Source organism: Macaca fascicularis, chromosome 2 (assembly GCF_037993035.2).
Source record: "Macaca fascicularis isolate 582-1 chromosome 2, T2T-MFA8v1.1".
Lineage (NCBI taxonomy): Eukaryota > Metazoa > Chordata > Mammalia > Primates > Cercopithecidae > Macaca > Macaca fascicularis.
Window position 1 is genome coordinate 129,632,976 of NC_088376.1, and position 17,107 is coordinate 129,650,082.

The 17,107-nt window shown below is 41.8% G+C and overlaps 1 long non-coding RNA gene across 1 annotated transcript; it reads right to left on the bottom strand.

Annotated features, from left to right (window-relative positions):
- Nucleotides 1-271: 271 nt before the first annotated feature.
- On the bottom strand, nucleotides 272-15,820 carry LOC123571695 (uncharacterized). The gene is made up of 5 exons (XR_006695911.3): nucleotides 15,664-15,820; nucleotides 14,891-15,040; nucleotides 9,099-9,147; nucleotides 1,663-7,208; nucleotides 272-544 (listed from the first exon to the last, which is right to left on the bottom strand). It is a non-coding gene; the product is annotated as an uncharacterized lncRNA (long non-coding RNA).
- Between the last annotated feature and the right edge of the window lie 1,287 nt (nucleotides 15,821-17,107).

A 17,107-nucleotide genomic window follows, 5' to 3' on the forward strand; every position in this document is an offset into this window, starting at 1 on the left:
AATATTGAAATGAAAAGTTAAAATGCTAATTCCTGGGCCCTAGCCCAGACTGACAGACTCACCCTCTCTCAAGTGCAGGTGTGTGGGTGTGTCTGTGCATGTGTGTGGTCAACAGTGTCCCCAGGCATTTCCATGCAGCTCATTAGGGTGACATCCTTTGAAAATTACACTGCACTTGAATGACACACATATTTCCTTCTTCAAGGGGTTTCTGCAAGCACTCTTGGCTAACTCAGCATCTGCCTTTCCTAGTTTCTTTTGTTATATATGCCCATGTTTTACCAGAAGCCAAGAGGTTTACCAACATTAAGAGGTCTTATGGGTACCTTCAAACAGTGGCACTTGGGACAACAGAGAGAGACAGCTCTGATGATGTGCCAGCTTATAAAATATGGCTAAATAAAATTAAATGTTTATGGGGTGACTAATGCGCCATATCCCTAGGGAAATCAGTCAAGTGCTCACCGTTGCTGAATTTCCACTGAATCCTGGCTTCTCTAGGGAAGGATTGCTGGGTGGAGGCCAGAAGGATCTGGGGCTTTTCCTGGAAGGGAAAAGGGGAGACTGTGACTGGACAGGAAAGGACCAGTGTATGCCCAGTATATGCCCAGTTTAGTGTCCAGGGCTCATTGTGCTCTATAGATTATGTTTGTTGCTATCTTTTCCATCTGGAAGGGACTGCAGAGATCATCGGGTTCAGAGGCTTTCACAGACCTCCCTAGAGAGCTGCAGCAGCATCTGCTGAGATGAGGGAAATAAACAGATTCCTGGGCCAACAACAGACTCGCTGAGTCCTAATTCCATTGCTTTGGAGTTTCATTTCAATGATTAACAATTTAAACTGAGTGTATCAAAAGAGCAGAATAGGCTGGGCATGGTGGCTCATGCCTATAATCCCAGCACTTTAAGAGGCCGAGGTGGGTGGATCACTTGAGGTCAGGAGTTTGAGACCAGCCTGGCCAACATGGTGAAACCCCACCTTTACTAAAAATACAGAAAAAAAAAAAATTAGCTAGGCATGGTGGTGCAATTCCAGCTACTTGGGAGGCTGAGGCAGGTGAATCACTTGAACTTGAGGCAGGTGAATCACTTGAACTTGATTCACTTGAGGGAGGTGAATCACTTGAACCCGGGAGACAGAGGTTGCAGTGAGCCAAGATTGTGCCACTGTATTCCAGCCTGGGCCACAGTGCACAACTCCATTAAAAAAAAAAAAAAAGAGCACAGTAGCAGAGTCGAAGGCAGCTCTGATACAATAATTGAGCAAGTTGCTTAACTGTCTCTGAACCTCACTCTCCTCATCTGTGAAGTGAGAATAATACTATCTACCATGGAGGGTTATGAGGGCTTTCAAAGCCCTGCCAGCTCTACCTGGAACATCCCGAGCACTCCATCGATGTTGGCTACTAAGAAAGGTACGTCAGATTACATTGTTTTTACTGGTATTAACTCACAATAAAAAAAATAAAATTCAGCAAGGTTTGGTGACTCATGCCTGTAATCCCAGTGCTTTGGGAGGCTAAGCAGGGAGGATTGCTTGAGGCTAGAAGTTTGAGACCAGCCCAGGCAACATGGCAAGACCCTATCTCTTAAAAAAATAATAATAATAAAAATGAATAAATAAAATAAAGTAGAAAATTAGCTGGGTGTGGTGGCACACACCTGTAGTTCCAGCTACTTGGGAGGCTGAGGTGGGGAGATCACTTGAGCCCAGGAGGACGAGGCTGTAGTGAGCCATGATTGTGCCACTGCACTTCAGCCTGGGTGACAGAGCAAGATCTCATCTCTAAAAAGAAAAAAAAAAAAAGAAAGAAAACTCGTCCGTATCACTATAATTATTTTTTCACCTTTGAAAATCTGAAATGTAGTAAAAGGAACTTCATACTGAAAAGGTTATCTAGGTATCATCCAAAGTCCTCCTGCAGGCTCCACTCTTCAGGCCCACATGGATAACGGATTTGGAGAAACAATGAAAAGAGGACAGGCCGATGGAAAAGAATGGTTTCAAGATCACATTTCTTACTAACATTTTTGTCAAGACTAGAGGAAGTGTGCAGCCTGTTGCCTGAGACTGAGAGTGGGTAGATGGGGAAAAGGGTTGGTTTCTTCCAGGAAGGGTGAAAATAGACATGTTGGTGCCAAGCTCTTGAACATTTACACAAGACAGGACACCTCATTGCGCATTGGACTACTTTTGCCTAGCGAGACCTGGACATTAAAGTGGTTGTCAAGCTGTCCGGTGTGGAGTCTACAAAAAAGAACAGATCCGCAGAGTTTAAGATTTATGCTCCAGGATGGTAGGAGCACCACTCCGAATACAAAACTCACGTAGGTTCTTGGCTGACTCTCTTTGGGTCTCTGTTGCTTTTTCCCTGCCTTCTTGGGTTTCAATATTACTCAGGTATTTATGAAAAGGGAGCATAAAATTTGGCTGAGGACCGGTGCAGTTCAATGCAATCCACTTGCACGAAGCCCTGAAATGTGCTGGAACACTGATTTTATTACTAAAGAGCTGAATAGGAATGGAAGAGAACCAGACAGAATTTGATCCTATAGGCTGGGTATGGTGGCTCATGGCTGTAATCTCAACACTTTGGGAGGCCAAGGTGGTCAGATCGCTTGAGGTCAGGAACCCCATCTCTACTAAAAATATAAAAATTAGGCATGGTGATGCATGCCTGTAATCCCAGCTACTCAGGAGGCTGAGGCAGAAGAACCACTTGAATTCGGAAGATGGAGGTTGCAGTGAGCCGAGATCGTGACACTGCACTGCAGCCTGGGTGACAGAGTAAGACTCCATCTCAAAAAAAAAAGAAAAAAAAAAAAAAAAGAATTTGATTATATAAAAGGGGCCTGCATTTTAAGGATGAGGAAATGTAGCGACATGAAGTAACTCACCCGGGTCCCACAGGCTATTTAGCTTCAGAAATCAACTCAAATTCCCAAATGCCTCATGTCAAAGCTGCATGCAGATGTTCAGACAACAGATGAGGTTTTAAAGACAAAGAGGAAGACAGCAGGCTCTGAGGAAGGCTTCTCTACCCAGTGAATATGTGGGTAGAGATAAGTTAACAAAGTTAAGAACTAATGTGAAGCAGAGGCATACAGGATGCTAGACTGACCATCTGGATCCACACATAACCATGTGAAGAAATCATTAATACTGGAAGACAGGGGGCATGTTTCTTATGGAATTAGCTCCTCTACCAGTGACATACCTACAGTGGGCCTGCGGGCATCATGCCACTATTTTTCAGTGAAAAATGAGTTCAAACCACCTGGTTATGCCCCTAAACAATGGTGGAATTTGGTAAGAATGGATAGAGAGAGTATTGCTAATTAATTCCTCTATTACTAGCTCACATAAAATGCCCACTTAGCTGTTGGTATCACCTTTGAAGGATGGTCAGGTGTTTGGGTAAGATTTAGATATTAAAATTCTTTGGCCAGGCATGGTGGCTCATGCCTGTAATCCTAGCACTTTAGGAAGCCAAGACAGGAGGATCACTTGAGGCCATGAGTTCAAGAACAGCCTGGTCAACATGGCAAGGCCCCTATTTCTACAAAAAGATTTAAAAAAAATTGTTCAGCAGACACTTGGCATTCTCAGATGTAATACTTAATAATAACAATGACTATTATAATATGAACATAGTGCTTAATATGTGTGAGACACTGTGTTAAGCATTTTTCACGTGACAACTCATTGACATCTGAGGACACCATTTGTATTAGTCCATTGTCACGCTGTTGATAAAGACATAACCAAGACTGGGAAGCAAAAGAGGTTTAATTGGACTTACAGTTCTGAATGGCTGGGGAGGCCTCAGAATCATGGCGGAAGGTGAAAGGCACTTCTTACATGACAGTGGCAAGAGAAAATGTTGGGGAAGCAAAAGCAGAAACCCCTGACAAACCCATCAGATCTCGTGAGACTTGTTCACTATCAGTCACAAGAACAACATGGGAAAGACTGGACTCCATGATTCAATTACCTCCCTCTGGGTCCCTCCCACAACATGTGGGAATTCTGGGAGATACAATTCAAGTTGAGATTTGAATGGGGACACAGCCAAGCCATATCATTCTGCCCCCACCCCTCCAAATCTCATGTCCTCACATTTCAAAACCAATCATGCCTTCCTAACAGTCCCCCAAAGTCTTAACTCATTTCAGCATTAACCCAAAAGTCCACAGTCCAAAGTCTGATCTTAGATGAGGCGAGCCCCTCCTGCCTATGAGCCTGTAAAATCAAAAGCAAGCTAGTTACTTCCTAGATACAATGGGAGTATAGGTATTGAGTAAATACAGCCATTCCAAATGAGAGAAATTGGCCAAAACAAAGGAATTACGGGGCCCATGCAAGTCTGAAATCCAGTAGGGCAGTCAAATTTTAAAGCTCCAAAATGATCTCCTTTGACTCCAGGTCTCACACCCAGGTCACGCTGATGCAACAGGTGGGTTCCCATGGTTGTGGGTCAGCTCTGCCCCTGTGACTTTGCAGGGCATAGCCTCCCTCCTGGCTGCTTTCACAGGCTGGCATTGAGTGTCTGTGGCTTTTCCAGGCTCAGTGCAGGCTGTCGGTGGATCTACCATTCTGGACTCTGGAGGACAGAGGCCCTCCTCTCACAGTTCCACTAGGCAGTGACCTAGCAGGGATTCTGTGTGGGGGCTCCCACCCTACATTTGCCTTCTGCACTGCCCTAGCAGAGGTTCTTCATGAGGGCCCTGCCCCTGCAGCAAACTTTTGCCTGAGTATCCAGGCATTTCCATACATCTTCTGAAATCTAGGCAGAGGTTCCCAAACCTCAGTTCTTGACTTCTGTGCACCTGCAGGCTCAACATCTCATGGAAGCTGACAAGGCCTGGGGCTTGCACCCTCTGAAGCCACAGCCTGAGCCTAGGGCTAGTGCTCTAGGCTGCACACAGCATGGGAACTTGGGCTCGGCCCACGAAACCACTTTTTCCTCCTGGACCTCCAGGCCTGTGATGGGAGGGGCTGCTATCACAGCCCAAATGACATGGCCTGGAGACATTTTCCCCATGGTCTTGGGGATTAACACTAGGCTCCTTGCTACTTATGCAAATTTCTGCAGCTGGCTTGAATTTATCCCCAGAAATGGGTTTTTCTTTTCCACTACATGGTCAGGCTACAAATTTTCTGAACTTTTATGCTCAGCTTCCCTTTTAAATAGTAATGCTTTTAACAGCACCTAAGTCACATTTTGAATGCTTTGCTGCTTAGAAATTTCTTCCACCAGATAACCTAAATCATATCTCTCAAGTTCAAAGTTCCACAAATCTCTGGGGCAGGAGCAAAATCCCGCCAGGTTCTTTGCTAAAACATAACAAGAGTCACCTTTGCTCCAGTTCCCAACAAGTTTCTTATCTCCATCTGAGACCACCTCAGCCTGGACTTTATTGTTCATATCACTATCAGCATTTTTGTCAAAGCCATTCAACAAGTCTCTTGGAGGTTCTAAACTTTCCCACATTTTCCTGTCTTCTTCTGAGCCCTCCAAATTATTCCAACCTCTGTCTGTTACACAGTTCCAAAGTCACTTCCACATTTTTGGGTATCTTTTCAGGAACACCCCACTCTACTAGTACCAATTGACTGTATTAGTTCATTTTCATGCTGCTGGTAAGACATACCTGAGACTGGGAAGAAAAAGAGGTTTAATTGGACTTAGAGTTCCACATGGCTGGGGAAGGCTCAGAATCATGGGGGAAGGCCAAAGGCACTTCTTACATGACAGCAGCAAGAGAAAAGGAGGAGGAAGCAAAAGCAGAAACTCCTGATAAACCCATTAGATCTCATCAGATAGTGAGACTTATTCACTACATGAGAATAGCATGGGAAAGACTGGCCCTCATGATTCAATTACCTCCCTCTGGGTCTCTCCCACAACATGTGGGAGTTCTGGGAGACACATTCAAGTTGAAGGCCGGCGTGGTGGCTCATGCCTGTAATCCCAGCACTTTGGGAGGCTGAGGTAAGCAAATCACCTGAGGTCAAGAGTTCAAGACCAGCCTGGCCAACAGGGTGAAACCCTGTCTCTACTAAAAAAAAAAAAAAAAAGGAAAAAAAAATTCAGAGCCGGGCACGGTGGCTCAAGCCTGTAATCCCAGCACTTTGGGAGGCTGAGACGGGCGGATCACAAAGTCAGGAGATCGAGACCATCCTGGCTAACACGGTGAAACCCCGTCTCTACTAAAAAATACAAAAAACTAGCCGGGCGAGGTGGCGGGCGCCTGTGGTCTCAGCTACTCCGGAGGCTGAGGCAGGAGAATGGCCTCAGCCTCCGGAGTAGCTGGGAGGCGGGAGGCGGAGCTTGCAGTGAGCTGAGATCCGGCCACTGCACTCCAGCCTGGGCGACAGAGCCAGACTCAGTCTCAAAAAAAAAAAAAAAAATTCAGCTACTGTGGTATCAGTTGCCTGTAATCCCAGTTACTTGGGAGGCTGAGGCAGGAGAATTGTTTGAACCCAGGAGGTGGAGGTTGCAGTGAGCTGAGACCTCTCTATTGCACTCCAGCCTGGTTGATAAGAGTGAAACTCTGTCTCAAAAAAAAAAAAAAAAAAAAAAAATTCAGGTTGAGATTTGAATGGAGACACAGCCAAACCGTATCACCATTATTATCCCCATTTTATAGATAAACTGAAGCAGAGCAATAAATTCACCCAGAATCACACAACTGTGAGGTATCATAGCTTGGATTTAAACTAGGACAGGATGTGTTCACAACTTTCTCTTCAGGAGTCACTCTGAAGACCCATGATATAGTCATTTGTCATTCTTCAGAGGCAGGGATTGAATTCACTTGTTATGAAAGGGCTTTGTGCAAGAAGTAAGTCACTTAGCTAGTGACTGAGCCCAGCTCATTGAAGAACATCTGAATCTCAGAAAAGTTTTGCTGATTTCTGATCAACCTAATGTGGAGCTTTTGCAAGAAATTATATGCCACAGTAGATGGCATATAATTTAGTTAGATGTAATAATTATGATGCTTTTGACAACAGGTAACAAAAATGCCAATTGACAATCATTTTAAAAGTAAAGACAATTAACTTTCTAATGCAACAAGAAGTCTGGAGAGAGGTGGTTTTAGGTTGGTGCAGCAGCTCAAAGATCCTCAGCATGTTGGTGTTGACTTCCTGCATGGTCCCAAGGTGGCTGTGGTAGTTCCAAGAATCACATCTTCATTCTCTGGTATCCAAGAAGAAAAGAAGGAGGGAAGGCAAAACATATTTCCTCTTTCTAAGGAGGAAAAACACTTTGCGTAAGTTTCCCCTACCTCTTTTCTGTCACATTTCATTGCCCAGAACTGTGTTACATGTCAACCCCTAAGCTGAGGTTTCTCCACCTCAGCCTCGTTGATGTTTTGGCCCAGGTAATTCTTTGTTGTGTGAGGCTATCCAGCAGCACCCCTGGCCTCCACTCATTAGATGCCAGGAACACAGTCCCAGTTAGGACAACCAAAAATGTCTCCAGATATTGTCAAATGTGTGTGTGTGTGTGTGTGTGTGTGTGTGTGTGTGTGTGTGTGTGTAAAATTGCCTGAAGTTGAGAACTATTGTCTTAGACCAATGAGTGGCAAAAAGAAATGGGAAAGTCATAACTGACTTAGACGAATCAGTTTATCCTCTGGGGCTGGGCACACTGATGTCTGAAGAGTCCTGTTTAAGGGAGGAGGGGTAATGGCTGTGGTTTTACAATCATTCCCACATTGCTTTGTGGTTTTGTTTTTTGTTTCTTTAAAATAGAGAAATAGCATCTTGGCTATGTTGACAATTGTCTCTGTTGCCAATAGAGTCTTGTCTGTGTGGCCCAGGCTGGTCTTGAACTCCTGGGCTCAAGCGATCCTCCCACCTTGGCCTCCCAAAATATTGGGGTTCCTGGTGAGAGCCACTGTGCCTGGCCCCCATGTTGCTTTGTTGTTCAAACAAATGCTTTTATTGGAAATCCAAGGGGAGAATTGAAAAGGAGGTGTTCTCTCTTCTCACAACCATTCCTGTGGTATGTTGGGAGAATTAGGTCTTAGAAACAGGTGTCTCAAGATAACTAATTTTCAGCTTTGGTGGCCACAGGAAAGCAACAGGGAGTCAGGGTAGCCAATCCTCTTTTTATTTAGAAAATCTACACCAAGATGCCTTTCTTGGGGAATTTTTTTTTTCTCCACCTCCCCTTTTTTTTTTTTTTTTTCCAAGACAAACTTGTATTTGTCCATGGATACTTGATAAATAAGGACTGCAAAAGGAAAATTTCTAAATGTGTTCCTCCATTACATGCCTTGGATATTTAATTTCAGTTATTAAGATTATGGTTGTAAAACTTTTCAAATTGGTTGTTTGAAAACTATTGGTAAACACCATTAAGTTGGCTGCCCAAGGTCATTTCAGTCTTATGATATTTATTTTCAAAATTTCAATCAGTCAAGTTGTGTACAAGGTGGGACTCAGAACTTTCAGCTAGAAAACAATACTTGGATTTAAAGGGTTATAAGGTGTGATTTTTCTGGCTTTCAAAGAGCTGTGTTTCAGATCATGGTTTTCATCAAAGTCATTTTCTACATTTTTGTAAACATGTTTAATAAGAAAAAATTTAAATAACCAAAACAAAATGAAAAATTGCAATAAATATGGAAACACTGGAATGAGTGCTATGTTGTAAAGGCTCTCCCTTATGAAAACACTATAAAGCTAGCACTGTATATCTTAGGGAAGGGGGACACTTTGTTATTGCTTTCTAAAAGAATTTTTTTACTTTCTAAAAGAATTTAGCAGTGACATTGAAAGAATATTGAGAATTCCCTGATGGGAACCCAGCTTTCATTATTAAAAGGAAGACCCTGAGTAAATATGAAATTACTTACATTAGGGCTATAGACACCAATGATGGCTGAAAGCCTAATTACAGTAAATGAAAATTGTTAGTTGAATTCCCCCCAAAACCCCAGAGGCATAAATACTTCAGGAATTGATTTTCTTTTACTCTGATACCTTATAATGATTCAGCAAAACAAATTTATAAATACTTCAGTTCTGAGTAACATTAAATTGGGAGCAGATTGGATCCTACTCCCCCAAGTCCACTTACCTCAGATAGGTCGGCAGTACCAGGACGTGCTTCAGTGGGAAAGTTTATCCTAAATTGATTGGAGCAGAAAAAAAAAAATCCGATATACGTATTTTTAAACTCCCACCCCTCATCATGTCCTCAGTGCATTTTTTCCCCCTCATTGCAATTTTGTAAAGGTCTGATTCAAAATATTTAATTAGAAAATTAGCTTAATCAGATTTCAGGGAACTAAAAATAGAACAACCCTAAGGTGAGTGCATATATACATACACACACATATATATAGGTTCTGTTGTCAGATAGGAATTAAGAAAAAGATTACCAAAAACAAAACAATATGTATCTATTTTATGTACATATATACACACACATACATAGAGTCAATTATATTATTCATGGTAGCTATGTTCTTTAAAGTTGTAGCAAATACTGAATTAGTAAATAGCAAATCATTGACCCTAGGGGAATCTTAGGGTTAAGTTCCTGCAAACCTGTGGTCACACCATGATTATTCACTGATCAACACATAACCTTGTTTTATGTATGTTTTTGTTTAAAGACACCTTATTTAATACACAGTGCTGATCCATTTTTAACATGGAACTCACAAACACCATAACTCACATCTGCACAAAATTTTATCTAACACACGTATTTTCTCCGCAAGGCACTTCACAGCCTTCTTATACTTAGGAACGCAAGAGAACTATGGTTGGGGGCTGTTTTAAACAGCAAAATCACCAACCAAAAGCACACAAATGTGAAAAACCTGGCGCTAGCTAGACCTAGAAAAGGACCCCTGTTTATACTCTGAGGGCTGAAACAAGTATTTGACCTGGGAACATGCACATTAGGTGACTCAAATCTCCCTGCTCTTTGCGCAGGTCTGAATAATCACAGAAGTGCTACAGTATTGAGGTGTAATATGTGAAACATACAACCCAAGTATGACATATTATTGTCAAAAACAACGAAGCCTAATCAAGCCTCCAGAGCCAACCAGGAGGAAGAGGTAACAAGTGAAACAGGTCTATGCTTTGGAAACAATCAGATAAATTCAGGAGGTAGGACATTGACTTTGTGTGTGTGTGTGTGTGTGTGTGTGTGTGTGTGTATGTGTGTGTGTGGCGACAAGTCAATTGCATGAAAAAAAGAAAGGGAAGGGGGAACTTTCATGAGATGGAAGAGAAATAATCAGCAAGTGCAATACGTGTACAATTAAACTGTAAAAAGACACTTTTGGGATAGTTGGGGACATTTGAATATAATTGGCTAGTTGGTATTAAATAATTAAAATAATTACCCGTGTTGTTAATTTCCTAAGTGTGAGAAGGGTACTGCGGTTTTATAGGAAAATGCTCTTATACTTCAGCAGTTTATACAGAAGTGTTAAAGGGTAAATTACATGTTGCCAGGGATTTTTAAAAAATATTATGGGACAGGAAAGAAAAAAAAGGGAAAGATTAGGAAAAAACGCTGCTAATTAGTTGCTTGACTAAAATTAGTAGCAAATTATTTATTTTTCTTTTTTCTTTCTTTCTTTTTTTTTTTTCTTTTGAGACAGGGTCTGGCTCTGTCACCTAGACTGGGATGCATTAATGTGATCATAGCTCACGGCAGCCTCAAGCTTAAGTAATCCTCCTGCCTCAGCCTCCTGAATAACTGGAACTATAGATGCACGCCACCATGCCTGGCAAATTTTTGGTAGAGATGGGGTCTCACTATGTTGCCCAGGCTGGTATTGAACTCCTGATATTGAGTGAAGCTCCCATCTCAGGCTCCCAAAAGTGCTGTGATTACAGGTGTGAGACTTTGCACCCAGCCAACAGTAAATTCTTTCGAAGTGGTTAGATGTCTGCTGCCTACAGTACTTTTGGAGTTATGGAGGGGTTTGGCTCAATTATTCAATGTAGTAGTTATTACTTAAAGAATGAACTTTTAGTTTCAGTGAGAAAGGAAGGAGAAACATAAGAAATGGTTGCTAAATAATAGCTTAGTCAGCAGAGGTCTGGAATCTCTGTGGTCTGTGAGATCTTTCATGTGATTCATTAGTTCCAAAACTCTTTTTATAAAAATACCAAGGAGCTGAAGCTGAGACCTGAAAGCTAAGAAGGAGTGTTCCAGGCAGAGGGAATGGTATGTGCAAAGGCTCTACAGAGCACTGTGCATATAGAAGTCTGACTCAAAGTGGTTCTGTGTGATTGGAATGTACAGTTCACAGCATATATATAGCTGATGGAGTGGCTTGTGGGAGGATTCCTTTGCTTTATAGTTGTTCATTGGCATGGGATTGAAGCCTTGGCATTTAGTGCCACAATTCTTGCAATGAGGTGGGAATCTGTCAAAGCTTGGAAGGCCTACCTTAAAGGTATCCAGTTCTGAACATTTTCTCTCTTGTTTTCTGTATACCTAAGAATACTACTCTTAAAGATACCCAGGTTTGGCAAAGTAATTGTAATCATCCCAGTCAACCCTATAGGGCACTTGTGAGTTTACAAAGCTCTTCCTTATGGGCATTTCTGCATTTGGATTTTGAGCCAATGGGGTAGACATAGCGGGTATTATAATCCCCAATTTACAGAGCGGGACACTAAGGCTCTAAAACATCAAGTTTCTTGACTTGTGTTACCCAGTTAATGAGTAGCCAAGCCAGGACTTGAAGCTTGGTCTTTAGCCACCAAATAATTAAACTAATCAATTCATTAAAATGCTCATTGATTCCATATGATTCTGTCATAGGTGACGGCTGAGGTTGCAAGATGAATGAGACAAGTCCTTACTCTCACATACTTGTTCCCTGTGGTTCTCCATATGTTTAAGTACAGTGTCTAGCACACAGTAGAAATTACAGACCAGTAGAATCCTATGTTCTTCATTGTCCACTTCTAATTATTTGCCTTTATGAATGGTTATTAAGTTCTGCCAGATATATTTGATATTGCATATTAATAGTGAAACCACTGAGGTGATAAGAGAGAATTGCCTACTGGGCATTTCACCATATTCATTCTTAGAATTATACACTTTAAGTAACATGCTTTGGACCTCCAGTTGTCCCTTTTTCTAACCAACATTTCATATAACTGCACATGGCATTTTTGAAAATTGCAAGTCTACATGCTGCCCCCTACCTCAGAGCTGTTCGTGGCTGCTTATTTTATTTTTATTTTATTATTTTGTGTGTGTGTGCAGAATTTTGCTTTCTTTTGTCCTTCAACTTTTAAGTTCCAGGTACATGTGTGGGATGTACAGGTTTGTTACATAAGTAAGCATGTGCCACGGTAGTTTCCTGCACAGATCAACCCATCATCTAAATATTTTTTTTTTGTTATACTTTAAGTTCTAGGGTACATGTGAACAACATGCAGGTTTGTTACATATGTATACATGTGCCATGTTGGTGTGCTGCACCCATTAACTCATCATTTACATTAGGTATATCTCCTAATGCTATCCCTCCGCCCTCCCCCCTCCCCACAATAGGCCCTGGTGTGTGATGTTCCCCTTCCTGTGTCCAAGTGATCTCATTGTTCAATTCCCACCTATGAGTGAGAACATGCGGTGTTTGGTTTTCTGTTCTTGTGATAGTTTGCTGAGAATGATGGTTTCCAGCTGCATCCATGTCCCTACAAAGGACATGAACTCATCCTTTTTTATGGCTGTATAGTATTCCATGGTGTATATGTGCCACATTTTCCTAATCTAGTCTGTCACTGATGGACATTTGGGTTGATTCCTAGTCTTTGCTATTGTGAACAGTGCCACAATAAACATATGTGTGCATGTGTCTTTATAGCAGCATGATTTATAATCCTGTGGGTATATACCCAGCAATGGGATGGCTGGGTCAAATGGTATTTCTAGTTCTAGATCCTTGAGGAATCGCCACACTGTTTTCCACAATGGTTGAACTAGTTTACAGTCCCACCAACAGTGTAAAAGTGTTCCTATTTCTCCACATCCTCTCCAGCACCTGTTGTTTCCTGACTTTTTAATGATTGCCGTTCTAACTGGTGTGAGATGGTATCTCATTGCCATCACCTAAGTATTAAGCCCAACATCCATTAACTATTCTTCCTGATGCTCTCCCTTCCCCCACCCCCGACAGGCCCCAGTGTGTTGTTTCCCTCCCTGTCTCCATGTGTTCTCATCATTCAGCTCCCACTTATAAGTGAGAACATGTGGTGTTTGGTTTTCTGTTCCTATGTTGCTTTGCTGAAAATAATGATGTCCGCCTCCATCCATGTCCCTGCAAAGGACATGATTTCATTCCCTTTAATGGCTGCATAGTATTCTGTGGTGTATATTTACCACATTTTCTTTGTCCATTATGTTATTGATGAACATTTGGGTTAATTTCATGTCTTTGCTATTGTGAACAGTGCTGTAACAAACATATGCATGCATGTATCTTTATATTAGAATGATATATATCCCTTTGGGTATATGCCCAATAATGGGATTGCTGGGTCAGATGGTATTTCTGTCTCTTGGTCTTTGAGGAATCGCCACACTGTCTTCCACAATGGTTGAACTAATGTACACTCCCATCAACAGTGCAAAAGCGTTCCTTTTTCTCTGCAGCTTTGCCAGCATCTGTTGTTTCCTGACTTTTTAATAATTGCCATTCTGACTGTGTAAGATGGTGTCTCATTGTGGTTTTGATTTGCATTTCTCTAATGATCAGTGATGCTGAGCTTTTTTTCATATGTTTGTCGGCTGCATGAATGTCTTCTGAGCAGTGTCTGTTCATGTCCTTTGCCACTTTTAATTTTTTTTTTCTTCTTGTAAATTTGTTTAAGTTATTTGTAAACTCTGGATACTAGACCTTTGTCAGATGGATAGATTGCAAACATTTTCTCCCATTCTGTAGGCTGCCTGTTCACTCTGATGATAGTTTCTTTTGCTGAGCAGAAGCTCTTTAGTTTAATTAGATCCCATTTGTCAATATTTGCTTTTGTTCCTATAGCTTTTGGCATTTTTGTCTTGAAATCTTTGCCTGTGCCTATGTTCTGAATGGTATTGCCCAGATTTTCTTCTAGGGTTTTTATGGTTTTGACTTTTACATTTAAGTTCTTACTTTCTAAGACAGAAGTGGGAACATGGTAACCTATAGGCCAAATCTGGTCCTCAGGTTAAATCAGGCTCACAGACACAGTATTGGGGCCTTCCCTTTGCCGGTTATTCTCTGTGTTTTCAATTTGAATTAATCACCAGTGTCTCCCAAGAGGGAGAGTTGTACATAGGGATCTGGATCTTGGCCTCTCTTGAACGATGGAAAGATCTGGCAATACAAGTACTAACTGAAGTGCACTCCTGTTTGCCACAGTCCCCACTGTCTTCTCTTGTCCCTGGGCCAGTGCATTAATTCACAGCACCTGCCCGGTCTGGGCCAGGTCTAAGGGACAAAAGACTGTTTCTTTAGTGTTACATCCATAGCCCTCCATGATTTGGCCTCAACTTGCCTCTTTTGCTTCACCTCCATCCCATTTGGAACTTTATGCTCTGGTAATAAGGAGATGATTGTAGTTCCCAGAATAGAGTATGCCTTTGGTTCCTTTAAACGACCTGTACCTTTTTCTCAGTTCTACTGAACCGTATGTTCCTTCAAGACCCAGTTTAGATATCATCTTCTTCAGGAGGCCTTCCCTGGTTGGATAAGGATCTCTTTACATTCCCCTAGTTTCTTGTGCCCTCTCTAACTATGATACTGAGATGATCTGCTTATCCAGTAGTCCCCCAGTGGGAACTTCTCTCATCTGCCTACATTCACTTTTGTAGCCCAGCACCTAGTGCAGTGTCAGGCATACCTCGGGGCAGGAGTCATAAGAACTCAGACTCCAAATGCTTCCATTAGAGAAGGCCTGGGAATCCAGAGAGGGGAATTTTCTCAGAGACCAAATCCCTTTCTGTAGCCTTTTGCCTTCTTTTCTCCATGTGTCCATTCCAGGAGCCCCTGTCTACAGAAAAAAAAAAAAAAAAAAATTATTAATTTGGTTTTATTGAGCACTTTGGGCTATAGACAGGAGATAGTTTAAATAACCAAGTCTTTCTGGCTTCTTGCCTTTGCATGCGTGGATGAGCCAGAAGTGAAAATGTAGGTGAGTCACTGAGTTGCCTCTTGGCCCCACTGCAGTGTAAGGCTTAGGAGACCACTCCTCAAGAATGGTGCTTCTGGCAATTTGGGAGAGGGAACTGATTCTGAGAAGCCAGCCTGAGGCTAGGATGGGTTAATCGCTATAATTACTCATTGCAGCTATTAATAATCACTAGTTATTTAAATATGAAGTAATTAATTCACCACTATTAAGTAGAGGTACTTAGTGAGGAATTAAATACTTTGCCTAAAGCTATCCTTAGAAGACAGGCAGGGAGGCCAGGTGGTATGGTGGCTTCTGCCTGTAACCTCAGCACTTTGGGAGGCCAAGACAGTAAGATTTCTTGAGGCCAGGAGTTCAAGACCAGCCCAGGCAATATAGTGAGACACTGCCTCTACCAAATAATAATAATAATAATAAGGACAGGGAACATGGTAGTCTCATTTAGAGGCTGCTGTATTCCAAACCAACTCCAGGAAACTCACCTCGGTGACAGGATCTTGTTGAGGATGTTATTCCTCACATTGCAGAATGTCCTCCTGCTCCTCTATATCAGGAAAAGCCATGTTGTTCCTGGTCAGTGTGAGTTAGATAGCCCGTCCTGATTCCCTTTCTGTGTTAACTGCTGGAAAGCTCAGAGTCAAATTTGTGACTTGCTTATTTAGGTTTGTAAGGTGTTCGCTTTTGGAATAAGCCTCATTCTTAGTTTTCCACTTGTATTTTTCTTTCTTTTGCCCTACCTACTTAAAAAAAAAAGTCCCTACTCTGCCCTTACTAAAGAATGATACTTCGTGCATACAAAATCTTTAAAAATGTATATAACACAGAAAAGCAAACACAAAATGAGTAAAACTCACCTAGTCATACCCAGAGAGAACACTATCTATATTTTGGTATATTTTCTCCCTACCCCCACTCAACCCATAGGCTATACATATATTTTAGGTTAGGGCAAAGATAATTGTGGTTATTGCCATTACTTTTTTTTTTTTTTTTTTTTTTGAGACGGAGTCTTGCTCTGTCACTCAGGCTTGGAGTGCAGTGGTGCCATCTTGGCCCACTGAAACCTCTGTCTCCCGGGTTCAAGTAACTCTCCTGCCTCAGCCCCCTAAGTAGCTGGAATTACAGTTGTGCACCACCACGCCTGGCTAATTTTTGTACTTTTAGTAGAGACGGGGTTGCACCATGTTGGCCAGGCTGGTCTCGAACCCCTGACCTCAAGTGATCCGCCTGCCTCGGCCTCCCAAAGTGCTGGGATTACAGGTGTGAGCCACCATGCCTTGCCTATGATTGCCATTACTTTTAGTGGCAAAAACCACAATTACCTTTGCACCAACCTAATACAAAATGAGATTATATCATATATAGTGTTTTATAACTGTCCTTTGTTTCACCCCACTTACTACATCATGCACATCTTTCTATGTGGTTAGGTGACTTCTGTCTTGTAGATGTTCCATAATTTATTCAATCAATATAAGATTGTTGAATGTTAGGCTGTTTCTAAATGTTCCCTTTTATAAAACAACCAAAAACATGTAATAAACACTCTTGTATCAAAATCTTCATGCGTAGATTGATCTTTCGGTGAAAATTCTTAGAAGTTTTCATTGGCTTTGAACTTATGTTGCTTCATTTAATGTATCCAGTCAAGCACCCTTAAATACTTTCTGGAACAAGCTGAGATAGGACTAATCTCTTGCTCAGCATCCACCCATCAGTTACCTGGGACAAATTTTCTCAGAAGACTCAAGATACACAGAATGATAAGAGGTGATCTCTGTGTCCTCCCGGGGTTTAAATTCGACTTGGTGAAACCGATGACCTATAAAAACGTGCACTAAGTGACCAAATACAAGGTTAGAGAAAAGTTTATATATAAGGTGGCAACTGAAAGGTGCCAACGGCAACAACTCATAAGGGCAGGTT